Source organism: Balaenoptera borealis (genome assembly GCF_965194805.1).
Source record: "Balaenoptera borealis genome assembly, chromosome: 10".
Taxonomy (NCBI): Eukaryota; Metazoa; Chordata; class Mammalia; order Artiodactyla; family Balaenopteridae; genus Balaenoptera; species Balaenoptera borealis.
Genome location: NC_138874.1, coordinates 83495412 through 83519427, shown reverse-complemented (window position 1 = coordinate 83519427; position 24016 = coordinate 83495412). Strand labels below are relative to the sequence as shown.

General features: G+C 44.5%; 1 long non-coding RNA gene across 1 annotated transcript; it reads left to right on the top strand.

Moving 5' to 3' along the window:
• The first annotated feature begins 6755 nt into the window (after positions 1-6755).
• LOC309604727 lies at positions 6756-21888 on the top strand. Its single transcript, XR_014231023.1, has 2 exons — positions 6756-13159; positions 14699-21888. It is a non-coding gene; the product is annotated as an uncharacterized lncRNA (long non-coding RNA).
• Positions 21889-24016: the final 2128 nt, after the last annotated feature.

The window sequence follows — 24016 nt, the reverse complement described above, 5'->3', positions numbered from 1 at the left end:
TTAAAATTTATTTATTTAATTTTATTTTTGGCTGCGTTGGGTCTTCGTTGCTGCGCGCGGGCTTTTCTCTGGTTGCAGCGAGCGGGGGCTACTCTTCGTTGCAGTGCACGGGCTTGTCGCTGCGGTGGCTTCTCTTGTTGCGGAGCACGGGCTCTAGGCACATGGGCTTCAGTAGTTGTGGCGCACGGGCTCAGTAGTTGTGGCTCGCGGGTTCTAGAGCACAGGCTCAGTAGTTGTGGCGCACGGGCTTAGCTGCTCCGCGGCATGTGGGATCTTCCCGGACCAGGGCTCGAACCCGTGTCCCCTGCATTGGCAGGCGGATTCTTAACCACTGCGCCACCAGGGAAGCCCCGATGCTTCATTTATGTGACACTTTCTGTGTCCCAGGCAATGTGCTAAGGGCTTAGGTATATTATCTCATTCAATTGTATAAGGTTGGAACTATTTTTGTCCTGCTTAACACATAGGAAACAACTACTCAATCCTTTGAGGAAGGAGCTATTTTTATTCCTATTTTACAAATGAAAAAAAAAGAAATCTGAGGAGGTCAAGGGGCTTGCCCAAGGTTACTCAGCTGGTAAGGGACACAGCCAGAATTCCAACTGTGGCACATGGTCTGAGTGCAAAAGTGATTTAAAGTGCAAAAGTGATATAGCAGGGGAGGGGCCCCATGGGGGTTGGGGATTAAGAGGAACAAACTACTATGTATAAAATAAGTAAGCTACAAGGACATGTTGTACAACACAAGGAATATAGTCAATATTTTGTAACTATAAATGGACTATAAGCTTTACTAATTGTGAATCACTATGTTGTACACCCGAAACTTGTATATTGTACATCCACTATACCTTAATTTAAAAAACAGTGATATAATGATCTAGGAGGCTGGAGGTGATAGCTAAGGTAAATTAGAGGTGGTAGGGTTTTGGTAACTGGCAGTTGTCCGTGTTGTCTCTAGCCTTTTGCTTTTGATAATTGACTGTAACATATATCTACCAAGAATTCACAGGGTGCATTGTTATAAATTAAAAGAAGAAGGTTTAAGACACTGTCATGGTTATGTCATTACTGTCATGGTCATGAGGATCCAATGCAGTGAAGTTCCAAGCACTGAGCATTCTGCAGTCTCAGCGTACCTGCCTTGCCTCTAAAATACAGGGATTGCATTTTATTGGTCTTTGTAGTGTATGTGAAAGCACCTGGCTCAGACCTTGCTCAGTACAGAATAGGCACTTGATTGATGGATACTGCCTTCTTAACTTTATTTCCCGAATGCCTATCACAGTACTTGGCACATAGAAGGTGCTTAACACATATTGGTTGTTTGTCGTTTTTTGACTAGGAAGCACTTATTGCTCAATAAAAATGAATATGCTGGGCTTCCCTGGTGGCGCAGTGGTTGAGAGTCTGCCTGCCGATGCAGGGGACACGGGTTCGAGCCCTGGTCTGGGAGGATCCCGCATGCCGCGGAGCAACTAGGCCCGTGCGCCACAAGTACTGAGCCTGCGCGTCTGGAGCCTGTGCTCCACAACGAGAGAGGCCGCGACGGTGAGAGGCCCGCGCACCGCGATGAGGAGTGGCCCCCACTTGCCGCAACTGGAGAAAGCCCTCGCACGGAAACGAAGACCCAACACAGCCAAAAATAAATATAAAAAAATTTAAAAATAAATAAATAAATAAATAAATAAATAAAAATGCAATAAAAATTAAAAAAAAAAAAAAAAAAAAAAAATGAATATGCTAAGCATTTCCAGACACTATCACTTCTGGCCCTTAAATTCATTTAGTGAGGTCAGTGTGGTTAACCCCTCCATTTAACAATGGAGTTCCTTTAAGAGAAGAGAAAACAGGCTCCCAGAGGTTAAATACTTTGCCCCCAAATGTTGAGCTATCAAGCTGGTAAGTGGCAGAGCCAGGGATTTGAATGAATGGGGTATCAGACTCTCCTCTTCTGGTTCCCATAGTGACCAAGGAGGATGAATGTCTGTCACTCTCTAAGTGATCTGTGGGCCAAAGCTCAAGAAGCCTGACATTCTTATTTCTTTCAAAAAATTCATACCATCTTTTCTTTCTAATATGCCCATGGTTAATTCAAACTAAATTAATGTTTTAAACCATTGACGAGTTTCATTTATTAACCTACCGTCTTTCCCAATCTTCATATGATCTGATGCTTCAGAAAGATGCATCATATTTATTTTGTGACTTCTCATTCTCCTGGCAGACCAGAGGGTGTCTCCAGGGGTATACATGCTCCATGTTGAACGGAAAGCTGGAGGAACCTGGTAAGCTTCCTGGGAGAAGTGAGTTGTGAACTAGAATTTGACTGGCAGAGGAAAATCTTGTACCTGGATTTTACAGCTCTTCTTCCATTTGTCCCCCACCCCCTACCCCTAAATCCTTCTTCACTTTATCCCCTGATAGAGCAGAGTGGAGGTCCAATGCAGAGCTCAGAATATACAGTAGGTCCAAAGTGGCAAATGAATGAATGAATGACTGGGCAGATGGGTGAGGTCTGGTCAGTGATGAGCAACATCATCCCCTTGGAAAGGCCAGTGGCCTGAGAGAGTTTAAGGGGGGCTTTCATACTATAAAGGGGTTCCCTGGAGAAGGAGGCTACAGCCACAAAAGACACCACAGCCTTATCACCTTCATGAGTCCTTCCTAGCCCTTCATAGGCTACTTTGATGCTGCTGTGATCTCTGAATGTCAGTCAGTTTGGGAGCATCTTCTGCCACTAGCACTAGACACTCATCATCAATTGGGAAGATAACTTGGAGGGCTCTAGAACTCTAATGCATTCTTCCCATTTTACAGATAAGGGAATTGAGGCACAGAGAGGGAAAATGAATGACCCAAGTTTACATGGTTTGGTAGAACTATTCATTGCCTATCTAACAGCTATTTCCTGCTTCCTTCCTAGCAGAACCCCAATTTTGTTTGTTATTGGGCAGCCATGGTTTCAGGGAAGATCTTACCTACCCCTCCATGTCCTCAGAGAATAAATCTTGATTGGTTTGAGCCAATCATAATAATTCTACCCTCTTTGCCAGTGAGTAGTTTGGGGATGAGTGTATAATGCAACTCTAATCAGTGAGGCATGAGGGAAGCCTGTTGATGGGGCTTTTGGGAAAGTTTTCCACAATCTTAAAGAGCAATGACAGTAAAAGCTACAGTCTTAGTCTCTATGGCTTTGGAGTTTGTTGGATGAGGACAGGCTGCTTGGAGTAATTGCACCCAAGAAGGGTCACAGTGAGGACAAATGCCAATACACTGTGGATGGCAAGGTGGAATGATGTAAAGAGGCCGAGGGCATGATGGTGTTGCTGAGCCACTGGATTCACAAGCCCTGAAACTGTTCCACTTCTGAACTTCTTGTCAAGTGAGACAACAAAATGTCCTTATTGTTTAAAATAGTTGACTTGGATTTTCTATTATCTGTTGCCCAAACCATCCTTATTGATACACATGGCCAGGTAGGATCTGATTCCCAATCCTGTGTTTAGGTGGCCCCTTGGAGTGGCTGGAGTGATCCCTGTGACTCCCAGGAGGCTAAAGGGGGAGTAACGTATTTGGGATTGTCAACTGGGTAGCAGCTGGCTTTTGCTCCTGTAGAAAACTGGGGGCTCCCAGGAAGATCGCACAGGCAGATCTGGGATTTGGACTTGAGCCTGTAATCAGTATGATTAGGGTTGGCTTCATGAGACAGGAAACAGAAAAAAAATGTTTCCCACCCCCAAGGTTTTATTCTCTCATATAATACTGGTTGTGGTAGTTCCACAAAGTCTTCGGGCACTCAGACTCCTTCCACATCTCTGATCTATCATTCCTAGCGTATAGCCCTCACCCTGAAGTCCAAGATGGATGCTAGAGATCCATGATCACATCTGTGTCCCAGACAGCCAAATAGAAACAGCAGGAAGAAGTGTTCCCTCCCCGCTTTAAAGGATGAAATAGGATTTTATTGTTCTTTGTACTGCTCCCTCCTCATCTCTTGTCTCCTCTTTTCTTTCTCTCTCTTCCCAAATATCAGCACAGAGGCTCAAAGTAGATCTGAAAGACTACTATATTTCAAATTTAGTCTTCTGATATAAGTGCTCAATAGATGTTTGTTTCTGATGCTGGGAACACATGACCCCCTTTGCATTCTAGCTTCTAGGTCAGGGATCACACCCTTCAATGCCCTACAGGGCCAGGTGGGAAACGATGGAATGGATAAAGTAGTTTGGTGTAAGGAAAAGTAGTTTGGTGAGTGGTGGCAATTGTCATAAACTGGGGAACACAACCCCTGTGAAAGCAGGCATTGCTATTCAGCTCCGGCAAATTGTTGTCAGATGGGAATATAGATTCCATGTTGCCGACTCTTCCATAATTTGATAGAAGCTGAAAAAAATCTGTATTTTAATGTTAAACATAATTTTTAAATATTAGGTCAATATTATGTGTTTGTTGGGTTGGAAGCATCTTGAGGTCAAATTTTGTATCTGATTAATTCAGCAGAATCTGGAATATAATGGGTACCCGATGTTTGTGGAATAAGTTAAGTTTTTCCAATTGCTTTCTTCCTCCCAGAAGACTGAATGAAACATCCAGAAGAACTGGTGAAAGACAAAGGCATGTATGTCTTTGTCATTTAAATATTAGTTGCTCCAGTGTTTTGTTTCTCTTTCTGTCTCTGTCTTGAAGGCAGATATTGCGTTATGTATCACATCCGCCTCTTCCTTTTTAAGGAGAGTTCCCCAAAGTTCCACATGATGCTGCCACTTACGTCTCCTTGGATAGAACACAGTTACATTGCTGGGAACCTGCAAAATCGAGTCTTTTAGCTGAGTGGCAATTGCTCAGCTAAAAACTGGGGTTCTCATACTAATGAAGAAGTGGGGAAAGGATACTGGGGAGTCACCAGCAGTCTCTTCCACGTGCCCCTGAAGAGAAAATTAAGGGGCACTGTAGCTGGTAGTCACCGAATTCTGTGCTATAGTAAATATCGTGGATTATAGGATGTCAGAGTTAGAAGTGGTCATAAAGTCTTCTGGTCTAACTCACTCATTTTACAGGTAAGACATCTGAGGACTGGAGTAGCGAATGGATTTACCCAGGGTCACGTGAGAAAAGAAACAGTCCTTCTAATCCTGTCTTGTACCTAGTGTCTTCACCAGCTGGTATTAATGTCCAAATTCCATCTTTCAGCCTCGTTAATTCCTCCCTGCCACTGTGATGCACCCAGGCTCTCTCATCCTACCACCACCCTCTGAACTCAGCAGCGTTTCACCCTCTTTCCTAATCAAGTCTCCACTGCTGTTTTTCTCAGTCCCTCCAGCCCAAGGATGGTGCACGGTTTTCATCAGAGGGAAGAACTGGTGTTGACTGGTAGAGGCTTCCAGGGATGGTCTCCCAAGGAAATTTTGGGGGCTCAGTGGAAAAGATCACTGGGATTGATTAATGAGGTCTGCTGTGATCGTTGCTCAAGCAATGGAGACTTTTGTAATAAGAATTTGTATCTAAGCCCTGGTCTCTTTTTCTTTAGGGGTGAGGAAGAAGCCTTCTTCATGGGCATTTTCATCAGGTGTCTGGCACTCATGAGTGACAGCCCTGTTTCTAAAGCTGGCTGAAACTCCTACCCCATTGCAGCCATCAGGGAGGGGGGTAGGTGGTGGTATGTCTTTTCACATATGAGAAGCTCAAGGCCATTCGTCACCTGGTGCACAGACTCCAACAGGCCACTGGGGCAGGCCCATCTGATCCTGTCTTGCATCAGAAAGATAAGACTTATCACTACTCCACAAACTGAGTTTATAAAAATAGATGGGATTAGGTTGTGACCAGTGCCCTGGAGTTACCAAGGCAGTGAGGTCCTAGTGACAGCTCTGGCACAGGTCAGATGCTAAATATATCTTGCCCACAGTGACAAGGGAGCACACCGGCTGCACAATCCTCCCCAGTCACAACTCTGCTCTCAGAGTCTATTCCTGAACCAGGTTCAGGCCCAGACTGAGAATAGGTTCCCTGGCTCCTGGCCAACTGTCCCACTTGTGGTCTCCAGATAAGACATCACATGTCACACACCTTGATGAGCACGTGAGCAGCTGTGGAGGAGGTGGCAGGACTTCTGGGCATGTCTTGAGAGAATTCTTTGGATCAGGGAGGGCACACCTTCTACCTGCCTCATGGACTGTGGGAAAAGGGGGAGGCCCTGGGCTGGAGGGGCTGGAGGGGAAGGGGGGCTGAGGGTGCTCCCGTCCCCCTGCAAATTCACAGCAAGTGCCAATCTGAGTCACTCCTAAGCAGATCCATGGCTGATGACTTGTATTTGGTCACATGTGCCCATTCTTACCCCAGCACTTCATTTCTCTGAACAGCATACATCTGTTAGCCAGCTCAGTTAAATTTTTATTTACACTAATATTTCATTATAACATTTTTATTTTTATTTTTTTATTTATTTTTTTAATTAATTAATTAATTAATTAATTAATTAATTTTTAGCTGTGTTGGGTCTTCGTTTCTGTGCGAGGGCTTTCTCCAGTTGTGGCAAGCGGGGGCCACTCTTCATTGCGGTGCGCGGGCCTCTCACTGTTGTGGCCTCTCTCGTTGCGGAGCACAGGCTCCAGAGGCGCAGGCTCAGTAGTTGTGGCTCACGGGCCCAGTTGCTCCGCGGCATGTGGGATCTTCCCAGACCAGGGCTCGAACCCGTGTCCCCTGCATTGGCAGGCAGATTCTCAACCACTGCGCCACCAGGGAAGCCCTCATTATAACATTTTTATTGTAAAAAACTTCAAACAGTATAGAAGTTGGTTGAGAAAAAATGAGAATTTCCCTTTTTCCTTCTCTCTCTCCAATTCTGCCTCTGTCCCTAGGAGTAACTGTGGTCAACAGTTTTATATGTATCTTCCATACTTTTTCTATGTGCACACCACACACCACACCAAAAGACCTGCAACACAACACACACACACATTATAGTATAGTATATTATAGTATAGTATATAAGGTTACAAGTAGTCACTCTAAGATTGCCTTGGTTCAGAGAGCTGTACATTATTGGGCAAATTACTTTGCTCTTCTGTGCCTTGGTTTCCTCTTAGAAAAAAAGGATAACATTGGTCTCTACTTTAGAGGGTTGTTGTGAGGATTAAATGTTGATGCTTTTAAAATGGTGACTAACACAGAATAAGGACTTGTCTTATTATAACTTATGCAAATAAGGGGGTCATTATTAATTATCTATCATGGCATAACAAATTACACTAAAATTTAGTGGCTTGCAATAGCAAACATTTATTATCTCACGGTTTCTATGGGTCAGGAATTCAGGAGCAGCTTATCTGGGTGGTTCTAGCTCAGGTCTCTTGTGGGTTTGGATGTTGGCAGGGGCTGCAATCATCTGAAGCCTAGACTGGGTGTGTAGGACCTTCTTCCAAGATGGCCCGCGCATATGGCTATTGGCAGGAGGCTTCAGTTTCTTGTCACATGGATATCTCCATAGGCTGCTTGAGTGTCCTTATGACTGGCAACTAACTTCCCTCAGAGTGAGCAATCTAAGATAACATGAGGAGGTGGAAGCCATGGTATTTTTTATAACTTCATCTCTGAAGTCATGTACCACTTCTTCTGCTTCATTCTATTCATTTGAAGTGAATCTTTGAACACAAGCCACACTCAAGGGGAGAGGGATTGGAGGGAGTTGTATCACAGCATTTATGGACATATTTTACAGACACCACGGAAGTTATCTGAGATATGCATGTTATCATGCTACAGGTGTTGTCTTACAATTTGCTTTTTTTCATCTAACAAAACACCTTGGAGATCTTTCCACATCAGCACACACAGAATTGCATCATTCTCTCTAATTGCCTATGGTATTTCATTGTAAAGATATATCAGTTTTTTTTAACCATTCCCCATTTGGTGTGAATTTAGGTTGATATTTCTTTCTTTGCAGAGAACAAGTGCCTAAGTAAAGAAAGGGGCACTTAGAGATCCATAGTCTAAGAAGAAGCTTCTAGGTATCTAATTCCAAGGAATTAGCAGTAATAGCAGAGAGAAAAGACACCTCTAGATCCAAGTAATCAGATAGGTTATAAGCCCAGGACACATGTAGACAGTAGTTCACACAAGAATACTAACATACAACATTGTCACCACTGATTCCACAGAAGCTGTTGCTGCTTCTGGCCCTGGTTCTATACTCCCTGCTGAGCAAAGTGTAGCTGGGATCCCAAGGTATGTCTTCAGCCTGATGTACAGCTTGGCTGGCCAAGTGTTTGTAGCCTTAGACATTAATCTCTGATGGGGTCTCCCCATGTTGGTTTGAATCTTACTCGCTGTGACAGTTTTAGTCAGCTACCTGCCATGCCTCCCCTCTTCCCATATGCCATGGTTTTGTTTAGTTCTTCTGATTACCCTGGTTTTGTTTAGGATGGCAATGGCCTAGTCTCAGAAGTTGAGTCATGATTAGTCAAAGTCCTTCACTGTAATTCCATTCGCCAGATACATTTCCAGTCTCCCTTACAGCTAGGGCTGGTTCAAGTAATCATTTTGGCCGATGGAATCTAAGCAAAGATCAGCTGAGGGACATCCTGGAAAGCCTTTGCATTCTGAATAAAATAATCAGATATGGTTGACTCTACCCTCTCTTTTTGCCTTAAAAATAGATATAATATCTAGAGTTGTGGCTGCCGTCTTGAGACATGGTGATGAACAAAAAGCCACCGTGCTGAAGATTTGGGGTGGAAGGAAGGGAACACACAGGGACTTTGATGGTATTGTTGAGCTGCTGAAGACCTTTTTATGGAGAAAAATTACTCCACTTTTTAAAAAGGTACTGCTTACTGGATTTTCTGTTACTTGTAGCTGAGAATATTCCTGATGCATTCCTCTTTCTCTCTAAGCTCCATAAGTGTATAGACTCTGTCTAATATGCTTCCTATTGAATTACCAGTGCCAAGAACTATGCCTGGAACACAGAAGGCACCTAATGGATGAATACACTGAATTAATAAGTACCTTCTTAGATACTGGGAGTTTCTGTATAAGGACTTTAGCTTTTGGGAGACACCTCTCTCCTAATCCCCTGACAAGCCCCACATTTCTGGCTCAGCAGAGGTGGAAGTTTCCTGGACATGCAGTTTTGTTCACATTACCTAGGCCACTGCAGACTGTTTCTGCTATATAATGTCTTTCAACTTGCTTAGTCACAGTTTCATCCCTGGGGAAAAAAAGGACATCAAATCACTCTATATAAAAGCTGAGAAATAAATTTCTTTCCATCGTTTTCTAACTCAATGCTCTTGGATAGAGTTGGAGAGGACCAGTCTTATAGCAAATTCTGCACATCAGCAAATAGTGTACTATCAGGGGAGAGACCAGGGAAAACTTCCCACTCGGTGATAGCCAAATCAGGGAATGCTGGCTGGTACATTATCCAGGTGGAAGAATAATATCTCCTGGAAAGTGAAGTGGCTCTTTAGTGGAGAGAAAATATTTTGAGTTTCATTAACTATTGACGTAAGAAGAGACTGAATTAAAAAAAAAAAAAGCATCCTGAGTTTGTTGAGTATAATTGGACTATTGCAGACAATTCTAGAACCAACTTAAATAAAACTGGGACTGGTAACACTTTACTTTTCTACTGTGTAATGTTAGAAAGAAGGCTATCTGGAGTTCACAAACCTAGTTGGAATCCAGCTTCCAGCCCTTACTCACTGGGTGACTCTGGGCCAGTTATTTGCTCTGAGCCTTGGTTTCTTCCTTTGTATTGGGTTGGCCAAAAAGTTTGTTCAGGTTTTTTCCGTAAGATGTTATGAAAAACCCGAACGAAATTTTTGGCCAAGCCAATAATACTACCAACCTCACAGGCTTGTTATGAAGATTTAAATAAAATCATACAGGCAAAATACCTGGCACAAATTATTGCTCTTACTGCTACCAGAACCACTGCCGTTACTATCACTGCCACCACTATTATTTATAACGGACAAGACAAAGTGGGCTCCCATCACTGTTAGTTCTCTTCTGTTCCAGATGGAGTGATTTTTTTTTTTATTTTTAACATCTTTATTGGAGTATAATTGATTTACAATGGTGTGTTAGTTTCTGCTTTATAACAAAGTGAATCAGCTACACATATACATATATCCCCATATCTCTTCCCTCTTGCGTCTCCCTCCCACCCTCCTTATCCCACACCTCTAGGTGGTCACAATGGCTGCTTCCCACTAGCTATCTATTTTACATTTGGTAGTATATATAAGTCCATGCCACTCTCTCACTTCGTCCCAGCTTACCCCTCTCGCTCCCTGTGTCCTCAAGTCCATTCTCTACGTCTTTATTCCTGTCCTGCCCCCAGGTTCTTCAGAACCATTTTTTTTTTTAGATTCCATATATATGTGTTAGCGTACAGTATTCGTTTTTCTCTTTCTGACTTACTTCACTCTGTATGACAGACTCTACGTCCATCCACCTCACTACCTGATGGAGTGATTTTAAATGAGAAAGACAAACCTACTTTCAATGAACTCAAAGGGAAGAATCGTAGAATCAAAGTCCTCTTTCCTCTTGAAAACAAATCACCTGGCAAGTGAATTGGCCCCCTGCTTCCAGCTGAAGGAGACAGGACAGACGCTGCCCGGACTCCCCTGGCCTGGCTCTAGAGTGGAGCTTTGGATTGCTGGCCCTGCAGGAGGCACACCATCTACCTCTGCTGCCCTTCTTTTGGCAGGGCTGCGAGTTTCCGTTTCTGTCCTCCAGGAAGAATTTCTGATTTCCTTCCTAGTTCCCCCTCCCCTCTGAGTCCCTGAATGCAAGAGGTAGCTCTCCTCAACCCGCTGCAGGTGCTTTGGGGTGTCCAAGTCTGCTCACCTGGTGGGTGTGAGGACAGCAATGTGGCCAACATGGAACCCCGTCCTTTGGGTCCCTCTCCCCCAGCCGCAGGGGGCTTTCTCTACTGATGAGTACAAATTAGAAGCTAATTTGTAAGGAATGCTCTGCCTTTCTTTCTAAAGAAACACTTTTTCCTTTTGTAATGCACCTTCACTATGGAAAATACAGATAAACAAAATGAGGAACGTAAACCCACCCACAATCAGAGTGCACCAGCGTTCACAGACAACGTGTGTGCTTTCAGTCATTTTCCTATGCATTTACATACTTTATTTTTAAAATGAAATGTCATCATACTCCATACTATAGTCTTCAGTATATTTTCATTCATCAGTGCGAAATCACCAACAGCTTTCCACATCTTTCAGTACTTGTCTTCAGCATTGTTTTCAATGGCTCACGGAATTCTGTTTTGGGCGTACCACCACATACTAGTTTAACTAGTTCCCTGTCATTGGGCATCTGGGTTATGTACAATTTTTCACTATTACTCACAATGCTATTAATAGCATTAATAGCGTGATTAATAGCGTTTTCTCCCGAGGGTCAATGCCTAGCAGATGATGTGCTGGGAGGGGTGTCCATATTTTAAAGGTTTAAAAAAATTCACATTACAAAAGGCCTTCCCAGAAAGGCTTTCCACTTGCATTGTGTGTTAGCCCGTCATACTTTTCAAGGTGCTTTCTCAGCAGATCCTCACTACAGTCCTATAGGATAGGCAGGGCAGGTATGATTATTCCTATTTTGGAAGCTGGGAGAACTCAAGTGCAAAGAGGTTACAAAAAGGACCCCTCCTCCCCCCCCATCCCCCCAAGTTAACTGAATGAAGTGAGTTGCCATAGAGAGACACTGCATGGAATAAAACAATGAAATGCTGAGGGACAGTTAATAAAACAAAAAGACAGTGATAGCCCTCTGAAGCTCCTCTTTTTTTTTTTTTTTTTTAAAGGATGCTTTCTTGATCTGCAGTGCAACCTCTTGATTTCAGCCCTTTCTTAGCTGCCCGTAACAAGTAGCTACTTATTTTTTTTTTAATTTTTATTGATTTATATTTATTTTTGGCTGTGTTGGGTCTTCGTTTCTGTGCGAGGGCTTTCTCTAGTTGCAGCAAGCGGGGGCCACTGTTCATCGCGGTGCGTGGGCCTCTCACTGTCGCGGCCTCTCCTGTTGTGAAGCACAGGCTCCAGACGCGCAGACTCAGTAGTTGTGGCTCACGGGCCTAGTTGCTCTGCGGCATGTGGGATCTCCCCAGACCAGGGCTCGAACCCGTGTCCCCTGCATTGGCAGGCAGATTCTCAACCGCTGCGCCACCAGGGAAGCCCATGAAGCTCCTCTTTTTTGGTAGTCATTAGATCTTGGGGACGATGATCTGTTAAGTGTTTGGCAATAACACCTTGTTATCGGCATCCAGGAGAGAGCTCGCCTTTCTGTTTTCTGTCCTCAGAGCAGGCACTTGGAGTCAGGAGCCCAGTTCATCCAAAATCCCAGAGGGGATAAGTGACTTGGCCAAGGCCACTCAGTGAGGCAGTGGCCAAGGCAGACCTGGAAGCCAGGTCTCCAGACTCCTGGACCAGTGGTCTCTGTGACACACGGGGTGCCTCTCCGAGACAGCTGGGATGTCACCATTGACCAAGTTGCTCACACTTGTAGAGTTTCCTAGACTAGATTAGTGACCTGGGGATCTTGTTAAAATGAGAGTTCTGATCCAGTTGGTCTGGAGTAGGGCCTGAGATTCTGAATTTCTAGCAAGTTCCCAGGCGATGCTTATGGATCCAGACCACTCTTTGAGGGGCAAGCAGCTAGAGAATGGCTCAGCTCAAGACAAAGCAAATGACCTAGATAAAGACAGGGCTTATTGGCAAATAGTACAACATTTCACAGACTGATGACTGGAAAGGGTGTTCTAGTTGTTATAAGAGTCTTAAAATGAGTCTTGTCCTTTGTCCACCAGAAACACCCTGACAGGTGACCAACCAGCAGGTCAAGGGAAGGCCTGGGGCTGTGGTGGCCAAGGGATGTTCAGACACACCCACCCACTCAAGGCAAGGCCAGCCCTTCTTTGTGCATCGAGGCAGCCAGAACAAAAGCCTCTTTGTTTAACATTCCAAAGGCGTTCCCAGTGTCTCTGGGAGTCCTGTTAATGACCTGGAGAACTACCAAGGGGTTCTTGGTGGCATGACAGCCTCCTTCCTCTGCAATTTGCCAACCCTTGTGGCACTGGGATGATGAAAAAGCCGCACTTGATGAGGAGAGAAGAGGAAATGGAGCCCGGGTAAGAAACAGAGGGCTTGGGCTTGTGAGATTTCTCAATCACGGGCACGGCTTGCCCTCTCCCTAACAGAGGCAGAAGATGTCAGCGTTGTTGGCAGTTCTGGGCACAGAGCTTTGGGGCTGCAATAATAACGGTTGTCAAGGCCTGGGGAGTGGGCCAGGGAGGGCCATTTGGGGCTTGAGGAGTGAGGGCCCAGGGAAGGTGGCTGTGAGTGCTGGATGTTTCTTTAGATTCCAACCAGGAAGTGCTGGCATCAAAGCTAGAACAACAGAGTCACAGGAAAGGATCTTAGAGGCTACATAATCATGGCATTTTAATGTCATGTTCCCTGGAGCGCTAAAAGTTCTACATGAAGTTGGTTCAGGGACTGCCTTTTGCTGATAGGTCTAAGGGGATGTGGGGCTGGTCCTTCACCCCTTCTTTAGCGCCAATTTGTATCTATTTTATACATTGGGATTCTGACTATGACATTTCTGGAAAGGGTTTTATACTAAAAAATGTTGTTTTCCAACCACCTCATCTGACAGCTCAGAAAAGGAATGTGGCTTTTTGAGCCTTAGAAACTGTTCATGACATTACATTGCGGTATTCACCTCCCCCAGCTGTCGGGGTACCTAGGGTGCTGTAGGTCAAACAGAACCCAAGCACTAGGCTGGATTCTTTTCCCTCAGAGTGGCCCATTCATTTTGCTCCATTTCCCCAGTTCCATCCCCACCAAAACCCAAACTAGAGGCCAGATTTACAATATTCCACTCACAGCAGGCTCTGTAAAGAGGACTGGCCTGAGGTTTGGTGGGCAAGGTTGCCTGTGGGATGTGACACATGTGGGCCTCAGTCAACTCCCAATAGCTTCCCATCTAACTGAAATTCCCACCATGGGTTAGGCCAGCAGCTTTTAAATAAACTCAGGTGCCAGTGTACCTGGGGAACCCTGTGAATTATTGACTTAATTCCATCATACAAATGAAAAGCAACTTTACCAGCAGAACAGCTAGCTGTATTACAAGCATACAGTATAAGATACAGAGAACAAACTAGTGGTTGCCAGTGGGGAGGGGCAATATAGGGATAGGGGAGGGGGAGGTACAAGCTACTGGGTGAAAGATAGACTCAAGGATGTATTGTACAATGTGGGGAATACAGCCTACATTTTGTAATAATTGTTAAGTGGAAAGTAACCTTTAAAAATTGTATAAGATTTTTTTTTTTTAAAGTTAAGAGTAAATCCAAAGAGTTCTCATCAAAAGGAAAAAACTTTTTTTCTTCTTTTATTTTGTGTCTATATGAGATGATGGATATTCACTAAACTTATTGTGATAATCATTTCATGATGTACGTAAGTCAAATCACGATGCTGCACACCTTAAACTTACACAGTGCTGTATGTCAATTATCTCTCAATAAACCTGAAAGAAAAAAAAGCACACAGTATAACAATGTAATCCCACACATTGCGTTAGTTGTTAAGCCTAGTCGCACATATTCTGGTTCTCTTTCCAGGCCCATGGTGAGCTTTTACTTCTCCATTTCTTTTCATAGGCATGGCCGTGTACCGTATTTTGGCCAAATAAATGTGAATGGAAGCGTTTAAAATCAGTGTATGACTCTCCTTATTCCCTTCTCTGTGGTGCAGTCTTCGTAGAAGTCCAGGCTGAGATGGAGCCTCTGTTCACCAGGGTCCTGGGGCTGCTATGAGTCGTATGCCTCTGTCAACCTACGGCCAAGGTGGTGTGAACAAGAAATAGATCTTTGTTTGTTTAAGCCATTAATATGTCGGAGTTTCGTTACCACAGCGAAACCTAGCCTATTGTAACTGACAGAGACACTTATCAAAAATAAACCAATAGGGCTTCCCTGGTGGCGCAGTGGTTGAGAATCTGCCTGCCAGTGCAGGGGACACGGGTCCGAGCCCTGGTCTGGGAAGATCCCACATGCCGCGGAGCAACTAGGCCCGTGAGCCACAACTACTGAGCCTGCGCGTCTGGAGCCTGTGCTCCGCCAACAAGAGAGGCCGCGATAATGAGAGGTCCGCGTACTGCGATGAAGAGTGGCCCCCACTTGCCGCAACTGGAGAAAGCCCTCGCACAGAAACGAAGACCCAACACAGCCAAAAATAAATAAATAAATAAATCAAAAATAAACCAATAATCTGTTAAGTGAAACATTGCTGATTTCCTCATAACTTTGCTGTTAATCCAGTAGTTCATCTCCAACTTTGGAGGTCTAGTACCAAATAGCCATGTGATTGGAGAATTCATATTAGAATGATTTAGAACTGTACAAGAAAATTATACTAAACGGACAATGATTATAGATTAGCTGATGAAAGCTTATGAATCACCTTATGTTCATTAAAATAGATCATAAAGACAGCACAGCAAATGACAGAATCATGATATTTGATATTTAATGATATCAAATACCAAAATCAATGATATGTAATACATGTTAATTTAGCATCAGTGGGGTCTGAACCATTAATTTCCATTTATCATCCCTTATGCAAGAGGACATTTTCAGGATCACTCTTCTTAACATGCTAAGAGATTTTTTCTTGAGTCTGGTCCTCTATTTCAGGCTCCATGCCTTTCTGATTTAATGATAAGAATTGGTTGACATCCATCTCCCTTAATCCTGCCATGGTACCAGAGAGCTAAAATAAATTGGATTTTTGTAACTGAAATTATTTTGTGCACCCGTATTTGATTTCCCTCTCAAGCTCTCTTGTTGGTATAAACTCTTAAGTTCTGCTCATGCTGGTGTCACACCAGCTTTTATGTGGCTTTCAAGTAACTTGGTGCCAATTTTGGTTTCAAGTTCACATAACTGTATGGCTCCAAATAACCAACTCATCCTTTAAGTCTTACTTCCTAATTCCTGAAAGAGAGAGTCTGACTGGAGCAACTGGAGTCAGGGGTTTACACTTGGTGCAGTTACTTGGAGTTGGGAGAGGATTATGTGGTACATGGGGTTGCATTTTCCTCTGTGAGGAAGATGGAATTCTAAAGAGAAGGGTGAAGAACATTAAGGGCTCTTTAGCACAGAGAAACTTGTATACTTAGCAGGAAATGCTTGTGGTTACCAAAAAAAATTTCAAATTACATATTAGAGAATTCCATGTGAGGGATTGGAAGAGGTTATTGTTTCATTTCTCACTTGTTTATTTTGTTGATTGCTAGCATTCGCTAGTGGGAAGCAGCAATGGGTACCAAAAATATAAGAAACATTTACTGAAAAACTTAAATTTACGTAAAGGTTTATCCACCAATTTGTTTTTTGTACAAATTAGGGAGAGCTTAAAAAAGTTTTTTTTTTAATTTTAGTGGCCTGGCCTGACATTTTAGGTTGGCTTGTAGAATATCATAGAAGCACTGAGTTAGATAATAAAAGTCCCAAGTGGTCATGAGGGTAGGGATAAAGCGGGGGTTCTGATCCTTTTCTGTCCTTTAGAATCACTGGGGGAACTTAAAAGAATGTAATACCCTCACACACCCAGCAGGATGACCACACAGTAAAATTGATGATACCAAGTATGGGTGAAGAAGTGGAACAACTCATACAATTTAGGGAGGGGGTATATATTGATAAATCACTTTAGACAACTGTCTCACAGTAACTAAGCTGGACATAGGCATATCCAATGATCCAGCAATTCCATTCTTAAGTATATACTCAAAAGAAATGTACATTCGTGTTCAGCAAAAGATATGTGCTAGAATGTACATTGTTTATAATAGCCCCAAACTGGAAACTACCCAAATGTCCATCAGCAGTAGACTGGATCACCAACTGAAGTATATTCACAAAATGCAATACTATATTGCATGAGAATGAACAAACTACAACCATAGCAAGCAATGTGGATGAATCTTATAAGCATAATTCTGAGCAAAAGAAATCAGACACGAAAAAGAATATTCTGTATATTTCATTTACACAAAATACAAAAGCTGGCAAAAGTCATCTGTGTGCTGGAAATCAGGATAGCAATTATCTTTGGTTGGAGTTTTATGTGCTAGAGAGCTTCTGTTTCTTGGTCTGGGGGTCTGGGTTCATGGGTGTTTGTGAAAATTCATTAACACATACATTTATAATTGATTCACTTTTCTTTATATATGTTATACTTTGATAAAAATCTTTAAAAAATTAGTGATTCCTGGACCTCACTCCAGACAAATTAAATCTGATTCCCTGGGGGTGGAGCCTGAGTACAGCCCTTTACAAAGCCCTCCAGACGATCGTCATGCACAGTCAGTGGTGAGATCTACTGTTTAGTGGGATGAGCCCTGGCCTGGGAACTGGGAAAGCTGAGTTTAGCTTCTGGTCTTTGGCAAATCATTCTCATGCTCTGGGCCTTGGTTACCAAGTAGGTTAGTAGGTGACTGTATGGTCCCTTTCAGCCTGTTAATCCTAAGGCATTAGCGTAGCTCTGTAGCAGATGAGTTGACATAACAGGTTCTGAGGGGGATACGATGAGAAAACAGATTTGGTGGGAGGCGTGAGCCAGGATTGTGCTCCAGCTGTTCACTGGCTTAGCACAATAGTGTCCAAGGGCAGTGACGTCAGAATGAGGCTGTGCTGAGGACATGGGAACCTACCTTCATCTCTCCCCCAATTTTATCTGGAGGTAGAACTAAGAGGACACTGAATTTACTTTTTTCAGTTTGACCTCATCGTCCCTTTGGAATAGGCAATGAATAATTCAGGAAATTAAGTTACAAAAAATATCAACACTTGATGGAATCCTTATAGATCGTCTGATTGGGTAGTTTGCAACCTTTTAAAAATAAGATCTACCCCACTTTTTTTTTCAAATAAATGTATGCAGAATCCAAATGTACACCCAAATAACAAAAGTGAATGGATTCCTAAGGAGTTAAGATGTTCATTTTTTAGTGAAAAACTTTTCTTCAGAAACTCGTAGCACACAGAGCAACTTATATGGTTTTATGATTGTCCATGTTATAATTGGGCAAGTGAGGTCCAACGAGGAGAAATGACTTGTCCTAAGTCACACATTCACTGGTGACACAGCCAGAGCAAATCCTAGTCTCCTGACTCAGGGTTTTTACTCATTCAACAAAGCAACTGCTGAGCATCTACATGTCCCAACTCCTGTGCCAGGCTCTGGAGAGTTGATGCTGAGCAAGCCACAGTGAGTATGGGGTTATGGGTCCTTCATCTGGGCCTTGTCATTTGGGGTCTGGGCTGGTGTCTGTCACCTTCATCTCTGGTTATTCCATGGGCAGAGCCTGGCTCTCCTGTCACCCTTGTGATGGCATCTATGGCACTTGGCACCGTGGGACTCTGAAGAGGCACTCCTCTCTGAGGATGCTTTGGAGGTGGTTCAAAATGAGCTTGGCTGAGGAGGTGTTAGCGGTGGGAGCCATGCCACTTAAGTTTGCCCATCACTGATGGGTGTTATGCAGCCTGGGAACCAATGCCAAGAAATGGCAGAGCCTTGGAACACTGGCATCAATGAACCCTTGTGGACGTGCTCATACGGACATTAGCAAGCGGCCTGAGAGGGGCACACAGGAGACTTGTGACCCATTACTCTAGTTGGGCCAGTGATCTCAGCCAAGGACAGGGACCCCCTCTTCTATTCTAGGGGTGGCTGTGGTCCAGGAACCTGTGTTAAAAGCCAAGATTCACAAGAAAGAGGGGACTTAGCCTTAGGGTCTATTTCACCAGACCACATCTCCTATCCTAGCAGTTTCTAAACTGTATGTTACACAGTCCTAGATATTCCTAGGAGACCCCTCAGGACCAACATAGTGGGTGGGGGGGAAGCACAACGGAAGGTCTTGTATTCAAGGCTCAGTGGATCTTGCTGCTTGTTCTCTCCAAACTGCTCATCTTTCTCTAGTCTAAATATTGAGGTTCTGTGTAAGCTTTTATTCTAATAAAGATTTCCGTGACTGAAAATGTTTGACAACCACTGCCCTACCCAGTACCTTTCCTGATGACCAGTGAGAATCACTTCTTCTTCTTCTTATATCTTCATGGAATGCAATCTCACAACCTTTCCAGCTAATTTGTGTTAGGAGAGTCTGACTTATATAAAAATTACATTGCTTGTGTGGTAGTTTAGGTCTGCTCTAAGTATCTCTATAACCTTTGCAGTGGAAGATGGGGACAAGCTGAGGCCAGGGCGGGCCCCGGATGTAGACAGAGTGTGTCTTCCGTGGCCCCAGGCTGCTTTCATGCTCCTTCCTGCTGGCCTCACGCTGCCGCCCCCCCACCCCCGACACCGGGGTCCCACCTGACGCAGCCTGTGTTGGGTGACCGTTCTCTCAGGCGCCTCCCTCTTCTCCCACATTGCATCGTACCAGCCACCTGCCTCATTGCTGCCGGATGTTGCTGGAGGACATCTTTGCTCATTCCTGGAAAACAACTGTAATCACATCTCAACCTCTTTTTTTTCCAGTTAGTTGTTCTAGCTCGTCTGTTCTTAGTAGAAGAAAGTCTGATATCCTCCTTTGAAGCTTATCTCCTTCAAAATTAGCCCCAAATCACAGGTGACTATCAATACTGTTTCCAAATCAGAGCAGAGAGAGGCCTGGAGCGCTCTGTCATGCCGTTAGAATCACCGATTCGGCTGTGGAGTCCATCCTCGCTGTCTGATGGTGCCCACAGCTCTGATCGTAGCAGGACAGTGCTCTGGACTCAAGGCCACAGTACTCAGCTCTCTCATGTGCTCAGTGGATGCTTCCAAAGCATAATACGGGTCCGGAAGGCTGGGGCCCGAGGGACCCTGTGTCCTGTGTCTTCATGTGCCACCCCAACTGCTTTAACTTTGTGTTAAACTCAGGACCCCAGCCCAGGGCCCCCTTTACCTTGTGGCAAGTTCCTTCTGGGGCCACCAGTGCCCTTCCCTGCTAGCTGGGCCATAGTCAGGGCTATCTACTTCTACCCTTCCGCTCTGGCAACAGGGGTGTTGTTGTGGTCCCTTTCCTCCCAGAAGGGTTCATTTGGGAATGGCCTCGCATCCTTTCCTGGCCCCAGTGCACCAGGGCTCTACAGACAAAGGGGCGGGGAGGAGCAGCCTTGGCTAGAGCACAGGAAAAACTCCCTCTTCCTCCCTTTCTCTGGACAAGGGCTCACTCAAGTGATTTTCACAAAGTCCGCTCCGAGGTGACTTGCCGGCTCCACGTCTGGATGCAGAAGAGACAGGCATTGCACAAGCCCATCTAGCCAGGCACCACCTTACAAATCTGCGTTCACTCCAGCAGTGGCTGGGCTAGCGTGACTCATGGGCCACTCCCTGTGGCGTTCCTATCCTAGTCAGACAATTTGCTGTTTCTTAAACATACTCAGAACTTTCCTGTTTTCAGGGCTGTGCTCTACCTCCTTCATTTTTTCTCTTCCAGAAATGCCCTCTATTCAATTTCCACCCATACCTGCTGCCCATCCTTCAGAGGCCTGCTCAGAAATCCCGCTTGCACCCAGCCTTTCATGGATACCTAAACTGAAGGTCACAAAACAACCAATTCTCCCTCTTCTTTGAGTGTCCAACATCCTCTGCTTTTCCCTTTCTCACTGCACTTTGCTCTTTGTTCTGAATCCTGGCTCACCCTTCTTGCCTGTGTGGCCTTAGGAAATGTACTTAACCTTCCTGGCTCTGGTCTATAAAATGAGGATGGTAAATGATTCTTCCCTCATGGAGTGATTGTGAAGCTTAAGTGGGATCAACCTGGCACATAGAAAGTTAGCTATTCATTCAATAAATATTCTTGTGAGCCTACTATGTGTCAGACCCTGAGGATGCCATGGTGAACAGACCAAGTCCCTGCCTTCATGGAGCTCACATTGTGGGGAAGAAACACAAGAAACAAATAAAAACAATAATAGCTGTCATGTATTAAGCAGTTTCTATGTGCTCTAATATTTTCGTTAATTATTCCCTTTGGTCCTCACAAAAACCCTCTGTGCTATGTATAATTATTATCTGCTGACAGACAGAAAATGAAGGTCAAGGAGTTAGCGATTTGTCCCAAATTACACACTTAGAAGCCAGACAACAAGACTTCAAACCTGCACTTAAGTATTAGGAAGAAAATAAAGCCAGCAAAATAAAATAGAACGAGGAAGGGGACTGAGGGTGTGTGTGCGGAGGGGACAAAGGAGATCAGGGAAGGACTCTGAGAGAGTGACTTGGAGCTGGGGGAGGTCAGGATAGGCAGAGGGCAGGGCAAACACAGAGACTCTTGGGTGGAGCTGAGCTGGGCTTGTGCGGACCAGCAAGGCTGGTCTACTCAGACCTAGTGACTGAGGGGAGGAGGGTGCAAGGTGAGATTGAGGAGCTGCTAATATTGACTATTTTAACTGCTATTAGAATATTTTCAGCCATTATAATTACAGGTCTTGCGACTCCCATTAGCCTGTGAGGCAGGGACTGTGTGTCTTGTTCACATTTGCATGTGTCCACAGGCCCAGCTCTATGCCTTATTAAACAGTAGGCATTGAACATTGCTGTTGTTGAATTAGACTTTTAGTCTAATTGGGAAAAACATAGGCTCTACCAATAATAAGAGCCAGGTTTGCATTCTAACCTGGACACTTACTAGCATTCGTAGGCAGTTCACTCTCTTTCTCGCAATCTGTTCCTTCACTTAAATGCAGAGAGGTCACGTTTCCTTTACGGCATTTTTTCGGGATTAAGAGAGATACTGCATATAAAACAGCTGGTGCATAGTAGATATTTGATAATCGTTACTTCCTTTTTTTTTTTAAATAAATTTATTTATTTTATTTATTTATTTTTGGCTGCGTTGGGTCTTCATTGCTGCACACAGGCTTTCTCTAGTTGTGGCGAGCTGGGGCTACTCTTTGTTGTGGTGTGCAGGCTTCTCATTGCGGTGGCTTCTCTTGTTGCGGACCATGGGCTCTAGGTGCGCGGGCTTCAGTAGTTGTGGCACACGGGCTCAGTAGTTGTGGCACGCAGGCTTAGTTGCTCTGCAGCATGTGGGATCTTCCCGGACCAGGGCTCAAACCCGTGTCCCCTGCATTGGCAGGCGGATTCCTAACCACTGTGCCACCAGGGAAGCCCCTAATCGTTACTTCTTAACCCTTCCCTTCTAATTCTCTGATCATTTGCCCTTGAAGCCATTCACCAATCACCCCCCAAGAAATTTTTCTTCTAATTCTTCGAATGCTTTGGAAAGCTGTCCTATCCTATACCCCAGTGGATGACCTCTTCCTATGGTCTGGGTTCCATGGAAGATTGAGGCATCACCCTGGACAACATGTCCTGGCCAATCCTTGTTCCACATGTCCTCTGTGGGCATCACCTTGACAACGAGCTAAGATTTCATGACTGTGCATTGCCTCGAAGCTCACCCAGGAAGTGGCCCACTCTCAGCTCACTGATGCTGGCCAATGGGGGATGGCAAGGGCATCTCTGAGACCCACCTCTCAGGGGAGAGCTGGGCTGCAGCCGGGACCCTGCCCAAGTGTACAGTGTGATTGCCTTCTCCCTGCCAACTGGCCCTTTACGAGACTTCGTAGTCTCTCCAGTAGACAAACGATTCTTGTAGCTTGTGGTGAGTTCCTGGATGGTCACATTACCCAGGACACCATCAAATGGGAGGCTACCCCTTTCACTGTTGGTCACTCACAGCCCTTCAAGGAGCTGAGGCCTTTTGCTTGACTCACCTGTGACCTGAGGCCTAAGACTCGACTCCTTGGTTCCTCCTTCCCCTTTCAACTTCTCTCGTGGTGAATCATCTGAAGCATATGATCCACCCAGAGCTAAATTTGACTCCCCTGTGAGGAATTTCAGGATATATGTGTTATGTAGGAAGGCAATTTACAGCTATGCTCTAAAGTCAAGAGTCCAGGTGGGCCCAGCCGTGTGCAATCTACTCGCTGCCCTGTTTGCCCAGCATGTTTGCTCAGCCCAGCGCTTGATGAAGCCCCGTCCTTTCCGGCTGGACCTCCAGTCTAGCTCTTTTACAGACATTAAGGGCTATTAGTTCTTTCTCCTGGATTCTACACTCACTTGGAAACCTGTAATATTTCTTCCACCTGGGCCCCCAAACCGGGGGAAAGTTCTATTAATATCCAGGTTCTCAATCAAACAGCTATCTATCTTTTTTGTAGGCAGGTACCCACTCACTCCCAGGCCTTCCTTTTTCTTTTACTTCCCCTCCACTCAAAGAGGAATTTACATTTACAAAGCAACTCTATGCATATTAGGATTATTATTTGTCTCAACAAAAACAGGGAAGGTCCAAAATATTTATTGAACCTGACTATTCATCAGGCCATACATTTGTGGAACTGAATTAGTTTTTTGAGGAGCTATATCCTTTTCAGAAATCCAACCCAATCCTTAGTGGGTATGCTCAGCTAAGATGCTTTCAGCCTTACCACGGCCATACTCGTGTAGGATGGTAGGAGATCCTGTTTCATGGTCCTTCCAATTGGAGTAGGTGTTGATGGGCTGGGTTAAGAAAGATGTTACAGTAACGATCACGGGAAGGCAGAAGCTGGGCTGCAATTTGATCGAAGCTGCAACCTTATCTGTCATCCACCAGATTAACTGTCGTAGAGCTAGCGGGCCTTCTGGCATTACAGCTATGGGCACAGGTCCTTGGCAACTGTCACACTGACAGTGTGACACAGTCGAGTATATTGATAAAATCCAATGGCTTGGTAGGTTCTGGAGGCAGAGGCTGTGGCCCATTTGATGTTGCATCCCTAGTGCCTGGGCCTGGTACATAGTTGGTGCTCAATATATGTTTGTTCAGTAAATGAATAAGTCAAGATATGGACTAAATATAAGCTCTATAGGAATTTTAGAAGAGAGACATTATTTTAGACTTTCTCAGGACCTTGAAAGATGAGACATGA